The sequence below is a fragment of the Canis lupus genome, chromosome 15 (genome assembly GCF_011100685.1).
Source record: "Canis lupus familiaris isolate Mischka breed German Shepherd chromosome 15, alternate assembly UU_Cfam_GSD_1.0, whole genome shotgun sequence".
In the NCBI taxonomy this organism is placed as follows: Eukaryota; Metazoa; Chordata; class Mammalia; order Carnivora; family Canidae; genus Canis; species Canis lupus.
In genome coordinates this window covers 7,089,695-7,110,377 of record NC_049236.1, presented here as the reverse complement: position 1 = coordinate 7,110,377, position 20,683 = coordinate 7,089,695, and positions in this window count along the sequence as shown.

Sequence of the window (20,683 nt, the reverse complement as noted above, 5' to 3'; positions counted from 1 at the left end):
CTGCTTCTCCCTCTGCCTATGTCTCTGCCTCTCTGTCTGTCTCTGTGTCTCATGAATGAATAAATAAAATCTTTAATAAATAAATAAATATTTAAGTACATATTTACTATGTTAAAATATATTTCAATATTATATATTTATATAAATATATTGTTTATGAGTTATAGAAATATATGGGTATGGATATATAATTACATGATTTACATATTTATTAAACATATACATATATATTTATTATAAGGCATGGGCTCATGCAATTATTGAGGCTGAGAGGTCCCAAGATCTGCTGTAGACAAACTGGAGACCCAAGAGAACTAATGGTATAGTTCTAGTCCAAGTTCAAAGGCTTGAAAACCAAGAGAGCAGATGGCATAAGTTCCAATTGGAGTCCAAGTTCGAAGGCAAAAGACTCATGTCCTAGCTTGAAGACAAGCAGACACAGACAAATCTTTCTTACTCAGCCTTTTAATTCTGTTCAGGCTGCAATGTATTGGATGAGGCCCACTCACTTGGAGAAAGGCAATCTGCTTTACTGAAATGTTAATCTCATCCAGAAACATCTTCGCAGACACATTCAGAACTAATATTTAACCAAATATCTGAGTACCACATGACCCAATCATGTTGACAAATAAAATTAATGTGACACCTCACAGAAGTATAGGTAAATATCTTTCTGAACATGGATTAAGAAGATTGTCTTTTTTTTTTAAGATTTTATTTATTTATTCATGAGAGACACAGATTGAGAGGCAGAGACACAGGCAGAGGGAGAAGCAGGCCCCATGCAGGGAGCCTGATGCGGGACTCGATCCTGGGACTCCAGGATCACACCCTGGGACTCCAGGATCACGCCCTGGGCTGAAGGCAGACCACTGAGCCACTCAGATTTTCTTTTTTTGAGAGAGAGAGAGAGAAAGAGTGTGTGCCTGTGCGTGCAAGCATGCACAAGGTGGGGGGAGGTGGGGGGGAAGAGAGAGAGAGAGAGAATCCCAAGCAGGCTTCATGCTCAGTGTGGAGCCCAATGCAGGCTCAATCTCACAACCCTGAGATCATTATCTGAGCTGTAATCAAGAGTTGGTTGCCTAACCAACTGAGTCACCCAGCACCTGTAGGAAGACTTTCTTAAACAAGGCATGCAGAAAGCACTATCTAGGAAAGAAAAAATTGATACATTTGACTATATTAAAGTGAAGAACTTCTATTCATACATAATCTTTTGTTCATTTTTTGATTATTTTTTTATTTCATAATCATCTTACAATGAAAGTGAAAAGGTACAAACGGGGCAGAGATATCCATAACACATAACTGACCAAGAACTGGCATCAAGTATTTTTAAATGTCTTTAAATAAACTCCTTCAAATAAATAAGAAAAAGACAATCAAATATAAAAGCACATGGTACATGAACAAGATATATGAGCAGGGAATTCTCAGAGGAAATGCATATGGCCAATACATTTGAAGAGATGCTTGAACAGGAAATGCAAGTCAAGACCAAAATGAGATACCAATTCATACCCAACTGACTGGCAACAATTAAGATGCCTGATGATTCCAAATGTTGGAAACAATATGGATCAATGGGATCTCATAGATTTCTAGTAGAAGCATAAATTAGACCAATCGTTTAAAATAATTTGGCATTAGATTATGTTTGCCATTCATTGACCCTTAAGGATAATATTCAGAGTATTAATAACCAATACCACATGGATCCTGACCAATCAGAACAGATGCCTGGCCCATCAGATTGGATGCTAGCCAGTAGCTCTACTGGTGTGTACCGGCTACTTACCTTATGTACACTACCACCTAGCATTCCACGTCTAGTTATGTGCCAGTAGAAATGTCTCGTGTTTATCAAGAAACAGATACAGGAATATTCACAGCATGACTCTTGGTAGTAGCAAAAAATAGTAACAAAAAATAGAAACAATAGAAAATGTTCATTAACAGAAGAATGGATGAAATAATCATGGAATAGTCACACAATGGAAATTATATAGAATGTGCAAAAATATGGAAAAGTCTTAGTTAATATAATGTAGATATTTTTTAATGTCCTAGAAGAGGGGCCCCTGGGTGGCTCAGTGGTTGAGCGTCTACCTTTGGCTCAGGTTGTGATCCCGGGATCCTGGGATCGAGTCCCACATCAGACTCCCCCCGGGAGCCTGCTTCTCCCTCTGCCTGTGTGTCTGCTTCTCTGTCTCTCTCTCTGTGTGTCTCTCATGAATAAATAAACTATTTTAAAAATAAATAAAGTCCCAGAAGATTATGTATGCCATAATACTCTTTTCTTAAAATTCAGAAACTAGGGATCCCTGGGTGGCGCAGCGGTTTGGCGCCTGCCTTTGGCCCAGGGCGCGATCCTGGAGACCCGGGATCGAATCCCACGTCGGGCTCCCAGTGCATGGAGCCTGCTTCTCCCTCTGCCTGTGTCTCTGCCTCTCTCTCTCTCTCTCTCTGTGACTATCATAAATAAATTTAAAAATTTTTTTAAAAATTTCAGAAACTATTCAAACTGAATATACTTAGGTCACAAATATATTTGGTCTAACTATAAAAAGAAAAAAAAGTGTCTGATAATCACAAACTTTAGGAGGGGGAAGCAGAATTATAGGATGCCAAGAAGCAAATAGATAGCTTTTCTAGCTCTTGGGTTGGATGGTGGGATTACAGGTATTCATTATAGTCTTTTATAAATACACACACACACATACATGCATACATTCATATACAAAATAAAATGTCTAAAAAAATTTTTTTTTAAAATAAGATGTCTATGTCCAATGATGACAGTGAGTGACCATGAACCAAGGATTAAGATTTATCTAATTCTGTGTGTCTCAGATTCATTAAAAAATAAAAGACAATTTTGAAATATGAGCAAAGAACTGGAATTTTAAAGAATGATCAAGTAGATAAGAAAAGAAACTATATATAACTTCCAGAAATGAAAAATATAATAACTATAATTAGAGACTCAATAAATGGGTTTAACAGCCAACTAGATGCAGGTCCTAATAGAATCAGTGAACAGAAAGAGCTGAATATATGTGGAAGGCATCATAGAGAGAGAAAGCTCTGAGAGAGAGGTCACGAAATATGAAGGGTAATGTGAGATGACCAAGCACACACGGAATCAGAAGCCCCCCCAAAAAGAGGGACACAATGGGACAGAGGCAATACGTGGAGAGAGAGTGGGTGATGATTTTCCAGAACTGATAAAGATATCAAATTACAGATGCCCAACAAATTTCAAATAGAATAAATCGAAATAAATCTACAACATCATGTTAAAACTGCAAAATCAAGGGGCACCTGGGTGGCTCAGTCGGGCAAGCTTCTACCTTTGGTTCAGGTCATGATCCCAGGGTCCTGGGGTCGAGTCCCACATCGGGCTCCCTGCTCAGCCGGGAGTCTGCTTCTCCCTCTCCCTCTGCCCGTCACCCCACTAGTGCTTTCTCTCTCTCTCTCTCAAATAAATAAAATCTTTTTTAAAAACTGCAAAATCAAGGATACAAAGAAGAATTTAAAAGCAGCCAGAGAAAAGAAAGTTTGCTTTCAAACAAACAATAGATAAGCTGACAAGTGACTTCACAAAGCAGCCACAGACACCCTGAGGACAGTGGAATGGTCTGTCCAATGTGCTGAGGGAACAAAACAGTCAACCTAGAGATTTACGCACAGTTAAAAAGACTTCTTGGGAATCATGGTGAAATAAAGACCTTGCGGAAAAGAAAGAAATCGAAAGACTGCCTGCCATTAGCCCGCCCTCACTAAAGAAAATTATAAAGGAAGTTCTTCAGACAAAATATGATCTCGTGTAAGAAGTGATCTCAGATGGAAGGTCTAGGATGCAAGAAGTAATAAAGAACAAAGAAAATGGTGAACATGTGAATACATATAAATAAACCATGACTGTATAAAATAGTAATAATAAGCTCTGGTGAGTTTTTCAAAGGTAGAATTATTTTTTTAAAAGATTTTTATCTATTTATTTATTCATGAGAGACACACAGAGAGAGGCAGAGACACAGGCAGAGGGAGAAGCAGGCTCCATGCAGGGAGCCTGATGCGGGACTCAATCCCAGGTCTCCAGGATCAGGCCCCGGGCCAGAGGCAGACACTCAACCGCTGAGCCACCCAGGCTGCCCTCAAAGGTAGAATTAAAACAGGTGACAGAAGCCTGTATCTTTGGGAAGGAAAAAGTAGAGTTCAAGTAAGTGTCTAAGGCCCTTGTATTTGGGGGAAGGAGGATAAGGAGATTAACTTCAGATTCTGATAAATAAATATGTTAAAATTGGTGGAGTAATCAATAAAAGAACAGAAAGAGAGTATATAACTTCCAAAGGACCTAATGTCTCCGCACAAGAGTCACACGCCTGTTAACAGTCCATTCCTACGGACCTTACCCCCACCACCAGCCCTGGGAGCCCGCGAAGCCCCAACTCGCTCAGCTGGGCCACGTGCTGGCAGAGCTAGAATGCAGCTATGGCCTGAAGGCCGTGAAACTGAGACACTGCACTGCAGTCGAGGCAGAAAGCCCATGTCTTTGCTCCTTGGAAGCAAGCAAGAGACTCTGCTGAGAAACGCTCAGGGGAAAAGGAGAGGAGCCCAGCAAGGCAGATGGAGCCCCGTGGTGTCTTCGAGATCGATGACCTAACTCTTCCGATTCAAAGTCTTAATCCACGTCTCCCAGGATGCACACCTGCCACTAGAGCAGTTGGACTGGAACCGCTCTTCTCCCTTACTTGTGACCTAGCATGAGAGCTGGTTGAGGCACTCGACAACTCTTCCCATTTATCGAGGCGGTTTTCCCTCGGTGACTTCCAGTCTCCTTCCCTATACCTGGCTTCTGGTAGGGTCACCCGTCCATCAGCCATATCTGTCTATTCTGAAGAGTTCAGGGTCTCTCTCCGGGGCTTCCTCGGGCCTTGTGCAAATCACTTGATGTGAATGGGTACAAAGAGAGGAGGATTTGCCCAACATTCCTCAGAAACACCTGAGCCCCAGGTCACACCCAACCATGACATTCTGTGACATTTATATCATTTTAAAAGTTTTTAAAATACTTTTGAGGGGTGGCCAAGTGGCTCAGTCAGTTAAGCGTTGGTCTTCAAGCTCAGGTCATGATTCTATATCAGGCTCCCTGCTCGGGGGGGGGGGGCGGGGGGGAGCTGCTCCTCCCTCTGCCTCTGCCTGCTGCTCCCCTTGCTTGTGCTCTTACACTCTCTCTGTCAAATAAATAAAATCTTCTGAAAAATAAAAATACTTTTTAAAAGTAAATTTTTCTTGGGGCATCTGGGTGATTCAGTCGGTTAGGCACCTGACTCTTGGTTTCAGCTCAGATCATGATCTCAAGGTTGTGGGGGCGAGACCTGTGTCTGGCTCCACACTTGGCATGGAACCTGTTTAGGATCCTCTCTTTCTCCCTCTCCCTCTGCCCCTCCCTCTCTAAAAAAAAAAGAGATGAAGTAAAATTTTCTTTTTAAAAATCAATTAAAATGTTAAATAGATTACATTTTTAAATCTATAAAATGATTCTATTGATCGCAACTGGATTGTATATAATATGCACACATACATATATACTGCATAAATTATAAGGGTATCACTTGATGAATATGTCACAGAGTAAACATTCCTATAGCCAGTCCTAATCAAGAAACAGCACATTATCAGCACGAAAGCATATGTCCAAATAAGGAGGACTTGGTAGGAAAAGAAAGGAAGAGCCTGAGATCATGCCAGGGTCTGGCTCAATGACTGAGCAGTGCCCATTCACTGAAATAGAAATCACAGGAGGAAAAGCAGGACTGGAAGAGAAAGATATTCATATGATTTTAAACATACTGAGTTGGAAATGCCCGTGGGACTCCCAGGAGACTATCTCTAGTACTCAGGTGGACCTACGGCATGAGAACTCCAGGAAAAGGTAGGAGATAGGTAGATTAGATATATTTGATTTTTTCTTTCTTTTTTCTTTTTTAAGATTTTATTTATTTATTCATGAGAGACACAGAGAGAGAGGCAGAGACCCAGGCAGAGGGAAAAGCAGGCTCCATGCAGGGAGCCCGATGGGGGACCCAACCCCAGAAACACGGGATCACGCCCTAAGCCGAAGGCAGATGCTCAGCCACTGAGCCACCCAGGCGCCTTCTGATTTATTTTCTGAAACAAGAAATGGGAACCATGCTATGAATTTTTGTGCTCCTCCAAGATTCAAGAGAGAAAATTTTGATACCAAAATATTGACATTCTGGGATATCTTCATGTTTTAGGCAATCTGCTTAGCCTCTCTAGCCTTAGTTTCCTCATCTATAAAATAGGGATAATAGTGGTATCTACTTTATAGAGCTCCTGTGAGGAAAGACTTGACTTTACTAATTTCATTAGAAAATAAGTATAAAATGGGTGGAACAGTGCCTGAGATGTAGGAAACCCTCAGTAAATGTTGGCTATCCCCATTTATGGGGACAATAGGTCTAAATATTTGAAAAGAAGAGTGTTCTGAACATTGGGACACTTAAAATTTCCTACTACAGATCAAATGTTAGGAAAGAAACAGATGGGTCCAGACAGTATCCTCCTTAAATTGAAGGAAGAGGTCCATCTCTGGTCCCTGTGTTTTGGAGAGTCAGGCACATCTCACACACACACACACACACACACACACACCACAATTTATTAAAGAACACATGGATGCCCCTAGTACTGTTGAAATTACATCTAACAAAATGTCTAGGGAAAAAGCTAAAAAAAGGAACAATTGATAGCACTAAACAAATATGAACTTTGGGGTAACTGGGTGGCCCAGTTGGTTAAGGTTCTGCCTTCAGCCCAGGTCGCGATCCCAGGGTCCTGGGATGGAGGCTTGCATCGGGATCCCTGCTCAGTGGGGAGTCTGCTTCTCCCTCTCCCCCTCCCCTTGCTCCTTCTCTCTCTCTCTCTCTCTCACTCAGTCTCTCAAATAAATAAATAAAACCATTTTAAAAAAGCAAATAAGAACTTTGATAAAGAATGTTGGCATAGTATTCTTAAAAGAATAATATGACATCTTGATATACTACTAACAAAAGCACAATAGTTGCTGAAGTTAATAGATATTTTCTGGGTATAGTAAAGATGATTTGGAAATTTGATTATAGAATGGACAAATATGTATGATGGATAAACAAAAGTGATGAACAAAGTCAATAATCACTTCTGAGATAGAGTTCAAAGTGAGATTAATAATGTAACAGCCAATATCATGAGAGAAGAAATTACATATAAAATTTCAAAAAGTAAATACTACTTCGTTCAACTACAAGAGTCAATTGAACAACAAACTTTTTTTCCTTTTTTACAGGAAAATACACATAATATAAATTCTAAAATCTTAACCATTTTTTAGAGTACATTTCAGGGATATTAAGTACACCGACCCTGCTGGGCAGCCTTCACCACTATCCATCCCCATAACTCTTCTCATCTTATAAAATTGAAACTCTATACCCATTAAACAGTAAGTCCTTCTTCTCCTTTCTGGAAGGCCCCTGGAAACCACCATTACACTTTCTGTCTCTAGGATTTTGACTCCTCTTTGTACCTCATGGAAGTAGAATCTCTCTCGTCACCTTCTTGTGACGGGTTTCTTTCACTTAGTATAATATTCTCAAGTTTTATTCATGTTACGGCATATTGCAGAACTTCCTTACTTTTCAAGGTTGCATGATACTTCATTATTATATATGGATAATATGCGTATATATCACATTTTCTTATCCTTTCATCTGCTGATGGACACATGGGTCACTCCCACATTTTAGCTATTATGAATAATGATGCCATGAACATGAGTGTACAACTATCTCTTCAAAACCCTGCTTTCAGTTCTTTTGAGTATATACCCAGGAGTAGAACAGCTGGATCATATGGTAATCTACTTTTAATTTTTTGAGAACCTCCATGCCGTCTTTCACAGCTGTATCATCTTATATCCCCATCAACAATGTACAAGGGTTCCTATTTCACCACATCCTTGACAACACTTATTTCTTGTTGCTGTTATTGTTTTTTGACACTAGCCATCCTACTGGGTGTGAGGTGGCATCTCATTGTCGTTTTGATTTGCATTTCTCTAGTAATTAGTGATATGGAGCATCTTTTCATGTCCTTACTAGGCGTTCATATATGTTCTCTGGGAAAATGTTTATTCAAGGCCTTTCCTAACTTTTTTGAAAATTTTGACTTATTTATTGAAATAATCTCTACACCCAACATGGGGCTTGAACTCTCGATCATGAGATCAAGAGTCGCATGCTCTTCCAACTGAAACAGCCAGGCACCCTCCCTTCCCTAACTTTTGAATCAGCTTGTTTTTTGTGGTTGTTGTGTTTTAGGAGTTCTATTTATATTCTGAATATTAATTCCTTAGATATATGATCCAATATATCCAATAGATATATGATTTGCAAATATCTTCTTCCATTCTGTGAGTTGTCTTTTTATATCTTTTTCTTGCCTAATTGCTCTAAGATTTCCAGTACTATATTGAATAGACCTGGTGAAAGTAGGCATCCTTGCCTCATTCCTGGTCTTAGAGGAAAAGCTTTTAGTATTCCATCATTGAGCATGATGTTTGCTGTGGCTTTTTTTCATACATGGCTTTTATTACATTGGAGTTGTTCCCTTCTATTCCTAGTGTAGTGAGTGTTTTTATCATGAAAAGGTGTTGCATTTTGTCAAATGCATCAATTGAGATAATTATATGGATTTTTCCCTTCACTGTGTTGATGTTGAGTATTGCATTGATCAATTTTCACATGTTGAACCATCCTTGCAATTCAGGGATAAATCCCACTTGGTCATGGTGTATAATCTTTTAATATGGTGCTGAATTCTGTTTGCTAGTATTTTGTTGAAAATTTTTGCAGTAGCTGAGTGAAGTAAGTCAGTCGGAGAAGGACAAACATTATATGTTCTCATTCATTTGGGGAATATAAATAATAGTGAAAGGGAATAAAAGGGAAGGGAGAAGAAATGTGTGGGAAATATCAGAAAGGGAGACAGAACGTAAAGACTCCTAACTCTGGGAAACGAACTAGGGGTGGTGGAAGGGGAGGAGGGCGGGGGGTGGGAGTGAATGGGTGACGGGCACTGGGGGTCATTCTGTATGTTGGTAAATTGAACACCAATAAAAAATAAATCTTAAAAAAATAAAAAAAAGAAAATTTTTGCAGTAGAGATATTGATCTGTAGTTTTCTTGTCTTGTAGTGTCTTTGGGTTGGTATCAGGGTTACTCTAGCCTCATAAAATGAGTCAAGAAGTGTTCTCTCTTACATTTTTTGAAGGGTGTGAGCAGGAATAATGTTGATTCTGTAATTCCTGGTGGAATTCCTCAATGAACCCACCAGGTCCAGGACTTTTCTTCATTGGGAAATTTTTTTTTAAGATTTTATTTATTTATTCATGAGAGACACAGAGAGAGGCAGAGACACAGGCAGAGGGAGAAGCAGGCTCCATGCAAGGAACCCAATGTGGGACTCGATCCTGGGACTCCAGGATCATGACCTGGGCCCAAGGCAAGTGCCAAACCACTGAGCAACCCAGAGATCCCAAGATTTTTGATTATTGATTCAATCTCCTTACTATAATAGATACCTCCAGATTTTTCTATTTCTTCATGATGTAGTCTTGGTAGGTTTTGAGTTTTTAGGAATTTGTCCATTTCATCTAGGCTACCCAATTTTTTGACATGCAATTGTTCATAGTACTTTCCTATAATCTTTTTTTATCTCCGTAGAATCGGTAGTGGTGTCCCCACTTTATTTCTGATTTAAGTAATCTGAGTTTTTCTCTTGTTTCCTTAGTTCATATAGCTAAAGATTTTTGTTGATCTTTCCAAAGAACCAACTTTTGGTTTCACTGATATTCTCTATTGTTTTCTATTCTCTATTTCATTTATCTCTGCTTTAATCTTTATGGTTTTCTTTACTTCTGCTTGCTTTGCATTTAGTGCACTCTTCATTTTCTAGTTCCTTAAGTTGTAAAGTTATGTTATTGATTTGCGATCCTTCCTGGTTTTTTTAATCTTTTTAAAAGGATTTTTAAAATTTATTTTTAGAGAGAAAGAGAGCGTGAGCACGGAGAGGGGCAGGGGGAGAGACTCTTTCAAACAGACTCCTCACTGAATGAGGAGCCTGACCCAAGGCTCAATGCCACAACCCATGAGATCATGACCTGAGCTGAAACCAAGAGTCAGACACTTAACCAACTGAGCCTTTCAGACACCCCAAGATCCTTCCTGGGTTTTTTAACTTGTAAAAATTTTTATTTATTTATTTATTTGAGAGAGAGTGGGAGTGAGGGAGCACAAGCAGGGGAAGTGGCAGAGAGGGGCCAGCTGCCCCATCCTTCTTGTTTTTAATATAAGCATTTATAATTATATAAATTTCCCCTTAGTACAGCTTTTGCTATGATTCATAAGGTTCAATATGTTGTATTTTTATTTTCACTCAACTTTGAGTATTTTCTAATTTCCCCTATGATTTCTTCAAGTCATTGGTTGTTTGGAAAATGTATTGTTTAATTTTCATAATATTGAGAATTTTTGTTTTCATTTTTTCTTAATTTTCACCTTATCTCATGGTGGTCAAAGAGAGACTGTTGATATCTATCTTTTAAAGTCTAGGGTGGGGATCCCTGGGTGGCGCAGCGGTTTGGCGCCTGCCTTTGGCCCAGGGCGCGATCCTGAAGATTCAGGATCGAATCCCACGTCGGGCTCCCAGTGCATGGAGCCTGCTTCTCCCTCTGCCTGTGTCTCTGCCTCTCTCTCTCACTGTGTGCCTATCATAAGTAAATAAAAATTAAAAAAAAAAAATAAAGTCTAGGGTGCCTGCTTGGCTCTGTCTGTTAAGTGTCTGCCTTTAGTTCAAGTCATGATCCCACAGTCCTGGTACCAAGTCCTGCATCGGGCTCCCTGCTCAGCGGGGAGTCTGTTTCTCCCTCTCCCCCAGCTCCTCTCCCCACTTGTGCTTTCTCACTCTCACTCACTCTCTCTCTCAAATAAAAAAAAAGTCTATTGAGATTCAATGTGTCTCCTAACATATGGTCTACTTGGAAAATGTTCCACATGCACTTGAGAAGAATATGTATGCTGTTGATGGGTAGAATGTTCTGTATACATCTGATGGATCTGTGTTGTGCTGTTTAGACTATTTCCTTATTTATCTCCTGTCTGGTTGTTCTATCCATTATTCAGAGTGGGATTCTGAAGTCTCCACTTATCATTATAGAACTATTTCTCCCTTTAATTCTGTCCACTTTTGGTTCATATATTTTGATCATCTGTCACTATGTGTGGAAAGTTTTAACAGGCACACCTCAGAGATATCCAGACCACCACAATACAGCAAACATCACAATAAAGTGAGTCAAATGAATTTTTTGGTTTCTCAGCGCATATAAAAGTTATATTTAGGGGCATTTGGGTGATTCAGTCAGTTAAGTGTTGGGCTCTTGATTTCTGCTAAGATCATGATCTCAGGGTCAAGAGATTGAGCCCCATATCAGGCTCTGTGCTCACTGTGGAATCTGCTTAATATTCTCTCCCTCTCCTTCTCCCTCTCTCCCTCCTGCTCATGCTCACTCACTCTCTCTCTAAAATAAATAAATAAATCTTTTTAAAAATACTTTATTACTAAAAAACTGCTATCATCTGGCCTTGGAAAAATATATCACTGATAGACTTGCTCAATGCAGGGTTATCATAAGTCTTCAATCTCTAAAAACACAGTATCTGTGAAGTACAATTAAGCAAAGTGCACTAAAATGTAATCATTTTATCTTCTTACCATATTAAATCATTTGCTAACATATAACGTCCTTCTTTGCCTCCTACAAACTTATTTTATTTAAGTACTATGTTATCTGATATTAGTATAGCCACTCCTGCTCTATTTTGGTTGTCATTGCATAGAATTGTTTCCCATCCTTTCACTTTTTTAAAAAGATTTTATTTATTCATGAGAGGTACAGGACTTGATCCCAGGACCCCAAGATCACAAACTGAGCCAAAGGCAACACTCAACCACTGAGCCACTCAGGCATGCCTCATCCTTTCACTTTCAAACTGCTTGTGCCTTTGGATCTCAACTGAGTCTCTTGTAGACATCGTATCATTGAGTCATGTGTTTTTATCCATTCTACCAAGCTCTGTCTTTTGATTGGAGAGTCTCATCTCTTTACATTTAAAGTAATGACAGCTAATGAGACTTACTTATGTCATTGTGCTATTTGTTTTCTACATGCCTTTAGCTTTTTGGTCCCTCATTTCCTGCATTGCTATGTTCTTTTGCGTTAGATGATTTTTTTTAGTAAAACATTTAGATTTCTTTTTCATTTCCTTTTGTGTATATTCTAGAGCTATTTTCTTTGTAGTTACCATGGGGATTACATTTAACATCCTAAAGTTATAACACTCTAATTTGTGTTTATACCAGCTTAATTTCAATAACATACAAAAACTGCTCCTTTACAGCTCTGTCCCCACCCCTCTTGGTTGCTGATGTCACAAAATTACATTTTTATACATTATATGTCCCCAAAACATAAACTAATAAATGCATTAGTACCCTAAATTATGTAAAAACAAGGTTTGGAACCACAAACTAAAGTTACAGTAATACAAGATTTACATTAAAAATTCTTTTCTTTAAATGTATTAGTGTTTGGGGGCACCCAGGTGGCTCAGTCAGTTGAGCATCTGACTCTCGTTTTTGGCTCAGGTCATGATCTCAAGGACTTGGGATTGAGCCCCACATAGGGCTCCACCGGGATGGAGTCTGTTTGAGATTCTCTCTCTCCCTCTGCCCCTCCCTCTGCTCTCTCTCTCCCTCTCTCTCTCAAATAAATAAATAAAAATGCTTTTAAAAAATAACATATTAGTGTTTTAAACCATGTGGAAAACTAATAAAACGTACAACTACAAACCATTGTAATAATAATACTAGAGCTTATAATTGCCTATGTATCTACATTTACTGGGATTTTTATTTCTTCATACAACTTTAAATAAATTATTGTCTGCTGTGTCTTTTCATTTCACCTTGCAGGACCCTACCTGTCATGCAAGACAGGTCTGGCGGCCACCAACAGCCTCAGCTTTTGTTTATCTGAGAATCTCTTAATTTCTTCCTCACTATTGAAGGACAGCTTTGCCAAGATAGGATTCTTGACAGGGTTTTTCTTTTAGCCCTTTGAATATATTGACTATTCTCTCCAGCCTCCAAATTTTCTGCAAAATCTGCTGATAATCTTATTGACAATTCTTTGTATATAATAGTGCACATCTCTCTTGCTGCTTTCAAGATTCTCTTTCAAATTTTGATTATAATGTGCCTTGGTGGGGGTGGCTGGTGTGGGTCTCCCTGAAGTCATTTTACATGGATTCATCTTACTTGGATTCATTAAGCTTCCTGGATGTTTAGGTTCATGTCTTTCAGGAAATTTGGGGATTTTTCAGCCCTTATTTCTCCAAATACTCTCTCTGCCCCTTCCTCTCTCTACTTCTGGGACTCCCAAGATGCATATGTTGGTCCACATGATTATATCTCACAGATCCCTGAAATTCTGTTCATTTTTCTTTCATCTCTTTTTTCTCGTTCTTAGCCTCAATCATTTCCATTGTCCTATCTTCAAGTTTTTAAATTCTTTTTTCTGCCTACTCAGATCTTCCTTTGAATTTCTCTAGTGAATTTTTCATTTCAGCTAGTGTACTTTTCATCTCCAGAATATCTATCTTTTGGGCTTCTTTTAGGTCTTCTATCTCTTTATTGAGATTTCATTTGTTCACACATCATTTACTTTCTCCACGTATTTCTTTAGTTCTTTGAGCATCTTTAAGACAGTTGTTTTAAAGTCTTTGTCTAGTAGATCTGCCATTAGGTCTTTTTCAGGGACAATTTGTGGTGGCTTATTTTTCTTCCTTTGAATGGGCTACACTTTGCTGTTTCCTTGTATGCTTTGGGACTTTTTGTTGAACACAGGAAATTTGAATCTAATATTGTAGTAATTCAGGAAACCAGATTCTCCATCTTCCCCAGGGTTTTCTGGGTTTTATTATTATTTTTGTATACTGTGGGTTGTGTTTGTTTGTTTTAGGCTGTCTCTGTGCTGAGGATCAGAATGAGGTGCAAGCTTAATGTCTTCTTAGGGTTTTTTTCTGAGCCTTTCTCTGGGAAAGTGTGGTCACTTTCTAATTTTCTCTGTACATGCAGTTACTTTTGAATGCGCTTATCTTTAATGTCTGGCTCCTAAAAGGAGAAAAGCAAAAAATGAAGGAGTAAAAAGGGACTCTGGCCTTTTAAATCCCCCTGCAGATCACACTTCAGCAGAGGAGATGTGTTCCAACAAGTGTAGGGCAAAAGGGGTGGGGAGGTGCAACAACAATAGCTGTCCATCTCTTTGTCTGCACCTCTTTGATCAGAAGCAACGATTAGTGATCAAAGCATGGATCCCACATACTTGGGTGACTGGATCATTGTTGCCCACCCTATCTCCCATGTACTGCATGCAGGTTGCTCCAGGAACATGTGCACAGCTGTCTGCCCTACAGCTGAGGGCTGGGGATGGTGCTATCATACTAAGAGCTGAAAGTGACCAAAATTAACCATAATTTACCATCCTAAGTTTTCCCTGAAAATTGCAAGCCTTCAATAGACTCCAGACTTCCAAAACAGTTACATCACACTGATTCCGCCAATGCAACTGTCCTCCCAGAGGGGAGACAGATTCCTGGTGATTCTTCCTCTGCCATCTTCTCAGAATCCTCAAGCTTGTATTATATATATTGCAACTACCAGAAGATAGAAGTCAAAAATAATTATCACAAAATAAAAAGCTACTGCACAACAAAGGAAACAATCAACAAACCAGAAAGACAACCTACTGAACGGGAGTAGGTATTTGCAAATGACATATCTGATAAGGGGTTAGTATCCAAAATATACAAAGAACTTACACAACTCAACACCAAAAAAACCCAAATAATCTCTTTAAAAATAGGCAGAGGACATGAATAGACACTTTTTCAAAGAAGACATCCAGATGGTCAACAGACACATGGAAGGATGCTCAACATCCCTCATCATCAGGGAAAAGCGAATCAAAACCACAATGAGGTATCACCTCACATTTGTCAGAATGGCTAAAATCAGAAACACTAAAAACACCAAGTGTTGGCATGGATGTGGGGAAAAAGGAACCCTTATACTCTGTTGGTGGGAATGCAAATCAGGCCAGCCACTGTGGAAAACAGTGTGGAGGTTTCTCAAAAAAATAAAATTGATCCAGTAATGATCCAGTAATTCCACTATGATCCAGTGCTTCCACTACTGGGTTGTTACCCAGTAAGGGTATGATATGATCCAGTAATTCCACTACTAAGACTTTACCCAAAGAATATGAAAACCCTAATTTGAAAATCTATATTAACCCTTATGTTTATTGTAGCATTATTTACAATACCTAGTTTTGGAAGCAACCCAAGTGTTAGATAAACGGATACAGGAAATGTGGTGTGTGTGTGTGTGTGTGTGTGTGTGTATACACACACACACACACACACAATGGAATATTACTTAGCCACACAAAAAATGAAATCCTGTCATTTGCAACAACATGAATGGATCTAGAGGGTATAATGCTAAGTGTAATAAGCAAGTCAGAGAAAGATAAGTAGGATATGATTTTACATACATGTGGAATTTAAGAAACGAAACAAGTGAACAAAGAAAAAAGAAGCAAACAAAAAACAGACTCTCAGAAATAGAAAACAAAGTGATGGTTACCACAAGGGAAATAGTTGAGGGGATGGGTGAAATAGGTGAAGGACTTAAGAGTATACTTATCATGACGAGCACTGAATAATGTACAGAATTGTTGAATCACTATATTATACACCTGAAACTAATATAACACTGTATGTTAAATACGCTGAAATTAAAATTTTTTAAAAATATGTTTAAAGTGAAAAACTTTAGTTTTTAATAAAACTTTTTAAAAATTTAAATAATTATCACATCATTAGTTCTATACCTTTCTTAGAAGTGTAAGATTTTTCTCCCTTTTTATTGGGATATATATTTTATATGCAATAAATTGCACAAATCTTAAGTGTACATATCCGTGAATTGTTCCATATGTACTTCCCATTCAGATGAAGATACAGACATTTCTAACACCCCAGAAAGACTCTCTTATGCACTATGCCACTTAATATATTCCAAGGGATAACCACTGCTTTGAAATTCTATCACCATGGAGTAGTTTTTCCTGTACTTTATATAAAAATAGAATCATACGGAGTGTAATTTTTTGTGTCTGACTCTTTTGCTCAACTTTATTGTTTTGTAATTTTTTTAAATTTTTATTTATTTATGATAGTCACACACACACACACACACACACACACACACACAGACATAGGCAGAGGGAGAAGCAGGCTCCATGCACCGGGAGCCCGACATGGGATTCGATCCCGGGTCTCCAGGATCGCGCCCTGGGCCAAAGGCAGGCGCTAAACCGCTGCGCCACCCAGGGATCCCTTGCTCAACTTTATAACTAAGAGTCATCCATGTTATTGCATGTAGTTCAATCTTTTTCATTGCTATTTAATACCCCAGATATGAATAGATCATAATTTATTCTATTGTTGATTAACACTTGGTTTGCTTCCAATTTAGGGCTATAATGGAAGATGCTGCTGTGAATACGCTACATGTATATCTTAGTGGACATACGCATTCATTTCTCTCCAGCATATACCTAGAGCTGAGTTGTACAGTCATGCAGCACATGTTTGTTTAGCTTTAGTCTACGCTGCCAGTTTTCTAAATGTTTATATAAAGTTATATTCCCAATGAGCAATGTACAAGACTTCTAGTTTCTCTATATCTTCAAAAACTTGAACTTGTCAGTTTTTAAAAAATTTTAGCCATTCTAAAATTGTGCAAGTATGAGATGGTATCTCATTGTAGTCTTAATTTGACTTCACCTGAAATAAAATGATGTCAAACACTTTTACAAATATTTATTAGCCATTTGGATATCCTCTTTTGTGAACAGTCTGTTCAAGATTTTTGTCTTTTTAAAACTTGAGTTGTCAGTCTTTTTTTTTAATTATTGATTTGAAGGGATTCATTATATGTTCTTTAAGAGTGCTTTTTCCAAATGATGTATTGCAAATATTCTCTACAAGTCTGTGGTTTGTCTTCACACTTTCTTAATTTTGTCATTTGTTGAAGAGAAGTTTGTAATTATAATGAAGTCAAATTACCATCCTTTCATGCAGCCATGAAAAAGGATGAGATCATGCCATTTGCAACAACATGGGTGAACCTTGGGGTATTATGCTAAGTGAAATAAGTCAGAGTGAGAAAGACAAATACCATATGATTTCACACATATGTGGGTTCTAAAAAAAATGAATAAACAAATAAAAAGCACAATCATACCTACAAATACAGAGAACAAACTGATGGTTACCAGAGGTAAGGGGGTTGGGGGATGAGAAAAGTGGGTGAAGGGGAGAGGAAGATACAAGCTTCCTGTTTTGGAATAGATAGGTCATGGGAAAAAGAGGCACAGCATAGGGAATATAGTCAATGATGCTATAATAGGGTTCTACAGTAACAGATGGTAGACACTTGTTGTGAGCAGAGTATAACATATAGACTTGTTGAATCACTATGTTGTACACCTGAAACTAATGTGATGTTGTATGTCAACTCAAATAAAAATAAAACACACACACACACAAATTACTGAGATCCCTGTGTGGCTCAGTCAGCTGAGCATGGTACTCTTGGCTTTGGCTCAGATCATGATCTCAGAGTCCTAGGACTGAGTCCCACATAGGGCTCCATGCTCATTGGGGAGTCTCCTTGAGATTCTCTCCCTCTCCTGCTGCCCCTCTGCCCACTCATACTCTCCCTCTCCCTGAAATAAATAAATCTTTTAAAAAATGAATTAACAGTCTTTCTTTTATAGTTATTATTATACCTTATTTAAGAAATCTTTGCCTACCTGAAGACTAGGAAGATATTCTCACCCTATTTCTTTTAGAAGCTTTATCATTGTGCCTTTCATATATAGATCTGTGCTTCGTCTCCAATTAATTTTTAGGTATGATGTGAGGTAGGACTCAACATTAATTTTCTCCTATATCATCTATTTAGAAGATCTCCCTTTACCTCTACTGAATCGCAGTAGCATTTTAGGTATTAATCAGGAACTGTGTATGTCTGGACATGTTTCTTCCACTCTATCCTATCCCACCAAACTATTGGTCTGTTCTTGGACCAATTACATACTGTCTCAAAGCAGTGTCTGTCTTGACTTATGCTTCTGGAAATGATGGAGTAATAGGGACTATGCTTACCTTTCTACCAAAATAACTAAGAAACATGACGATACACACAAAACAATTGTTTTCATACATTAGCAAATTGTGCAGAACTGTGAATCTGAAAGGAGGAAAACAAGCATAGTGAGCCCTACAAATTCATCAGCTATCTGCCTAGAGATACACCCCAGACCATAGAGCAGAGTAGAAGATCCCAAGTAGAGTGTGCAAGTACTGTTTAGTTGAGGAAAACAGAAACTGGGATTCATGGAGCTTGAGGTAAAACTGCAAGTAGCAGAGCAAAGTTACAAATAAGAGGAAATCTGCAGGAAAAGAGCTCTAGAAATCTGCTCAAGCATCTCCTTCAGTTTATGCTGACACCCAACCATGCATACAAAGGTGAACATCAGAAGACAGAACACAAAAAACATATAATTGCAAGTTGAAATATCATCAGAGCTCCACAAGAATGAGAGAATATTTGAGCTCTGACAAACCAGAATGGAGAGTCCTCATTGAACACTCATATTATTATTAAGAGCTCAAGCGGATCATGCATTGGTAGTATGGCTAAATTATCTCTAGAATAAAGGCTTCCAAACTAGCCCAGATAAAACTTCAATATTTGACTCAAAAGGATCAATATAAACTGAAAGTAACTTGACTGCCTTATAAAACCAAATCCAAAGTTTTTAGAGGAGGACACCAAAACTCAATAGCAGAACTATCACAATCCCCAACATCCAATCCAAAAATAACAGAAATACCAAGATGCAGAAAAATGTGACCTATAATCAAAAGAAAAAAATTAGTAAATAGAAACAAAGGTCAGAAATAAGAAAGATGATAGGATTAGCAAGCAAGGACTTTAAATAGCTATCATACTTATGTTAAATATACTCAGTAGTTAGGAGGAAAATATGGACATAATGAAAAAAGAATTAAAAGATTTAAAAATAACTAAATGGAATTTTTTAAAACTATTTTATTTATTCGTTTGAGAGAGTGAGAGAGAGTGCATGCACACATAAGCAGGGGGAGGGGCAGAGGGAGAGGTACAAGCAGACTCCACACTGAGCAGGAGGCCTGATGTGGGGCTTAATCCCAGGACCTGGAGATCATGACCTGAGTCACCCTGCTGCCCCTTAAATGGAATTTCTAGACATGAAAAACACAATGTGAAAAAGTCACTGGATGGGATTAGTAGCAAGTTAAACACTGGAGAAAAAAGATCAGTGAACTCGAAGACACACAATAAAAACTATTCAAAACAAAGAACAAAGAGGGAGAAAAGAGATGGGGGAAAATGAACAGACTCAATGGCACAATTTCAAGTGATTCAGTATACCTGTATTGGAATCCCAGAAAAAAAGAAAAAAGACACATAATTATTTTAAGAAACAATGACTAAAACTTGCCTCAATATGAAGAACAGTATAAAATCATTGATCCAAAAAGCTGAAAGAACTCCAAGCAGGAAATTAAATTAAAATATTTTAGATTTTCTGTGACAGGGACGCCTTGATGGCTCAGTGGTTGAGCGTCTGCCTTTGGCTCAGGTCATGACCCCGGGGTCCTGGGATCACAGCGTCCCACATGGGGCCCCCTGCAGGGAACCTGCTTCTCCCTCTGCCTGTGTCTCTGTCTCTCTCTGTGTGTCTCTCTCATGAACAAATAAATAAAAATCTTTCAAAAAAATTATATTGTCTATGACAATAATTCAAACACAATGTTTAAACATAACATATCAAATTTAATTCAATTGTTTCTGATAATTTGCTGACTTTCAGTCCTCAAAAACACATTTACACATATTTTTCTATCCCATCATTATGAAGGTATATTTGTCAAAATAGGAGGATAGAACACATTTTATTTAACGATGCATTAGCTGTGGCTGGCTCACAGAAGAGCATGTGACTCTTGATCTCGAGGTTGTAAATTCGAGCCTCACGTTGGGTGTAGAGATTACTTAATTTATAACTTTTAAATATTTAGACATAAAAATAAATAAATAAATAAATATTTATTTTTTTTTTTTTTTTTTTTTTTTTTTTTTTTTTTTTTTTTTTTTTTTTTTTTTTTTTTTTTTTTAATTTTTATTTATTTATGATAGTCACAGAGAGAGAGAGAGAGGCAGAGACGTAGGCAGAGGGAGAAGCAGGCTCCATGCACCAGGAGCCTGATGTGGGATTCGATCCTGGGTCTCCAGGATCGCGCCCTGGGCCAAAGGCAGGCGCCAAACCGCTGCGCCACCCAGGGATCCCTAAATAAATAAATATTTA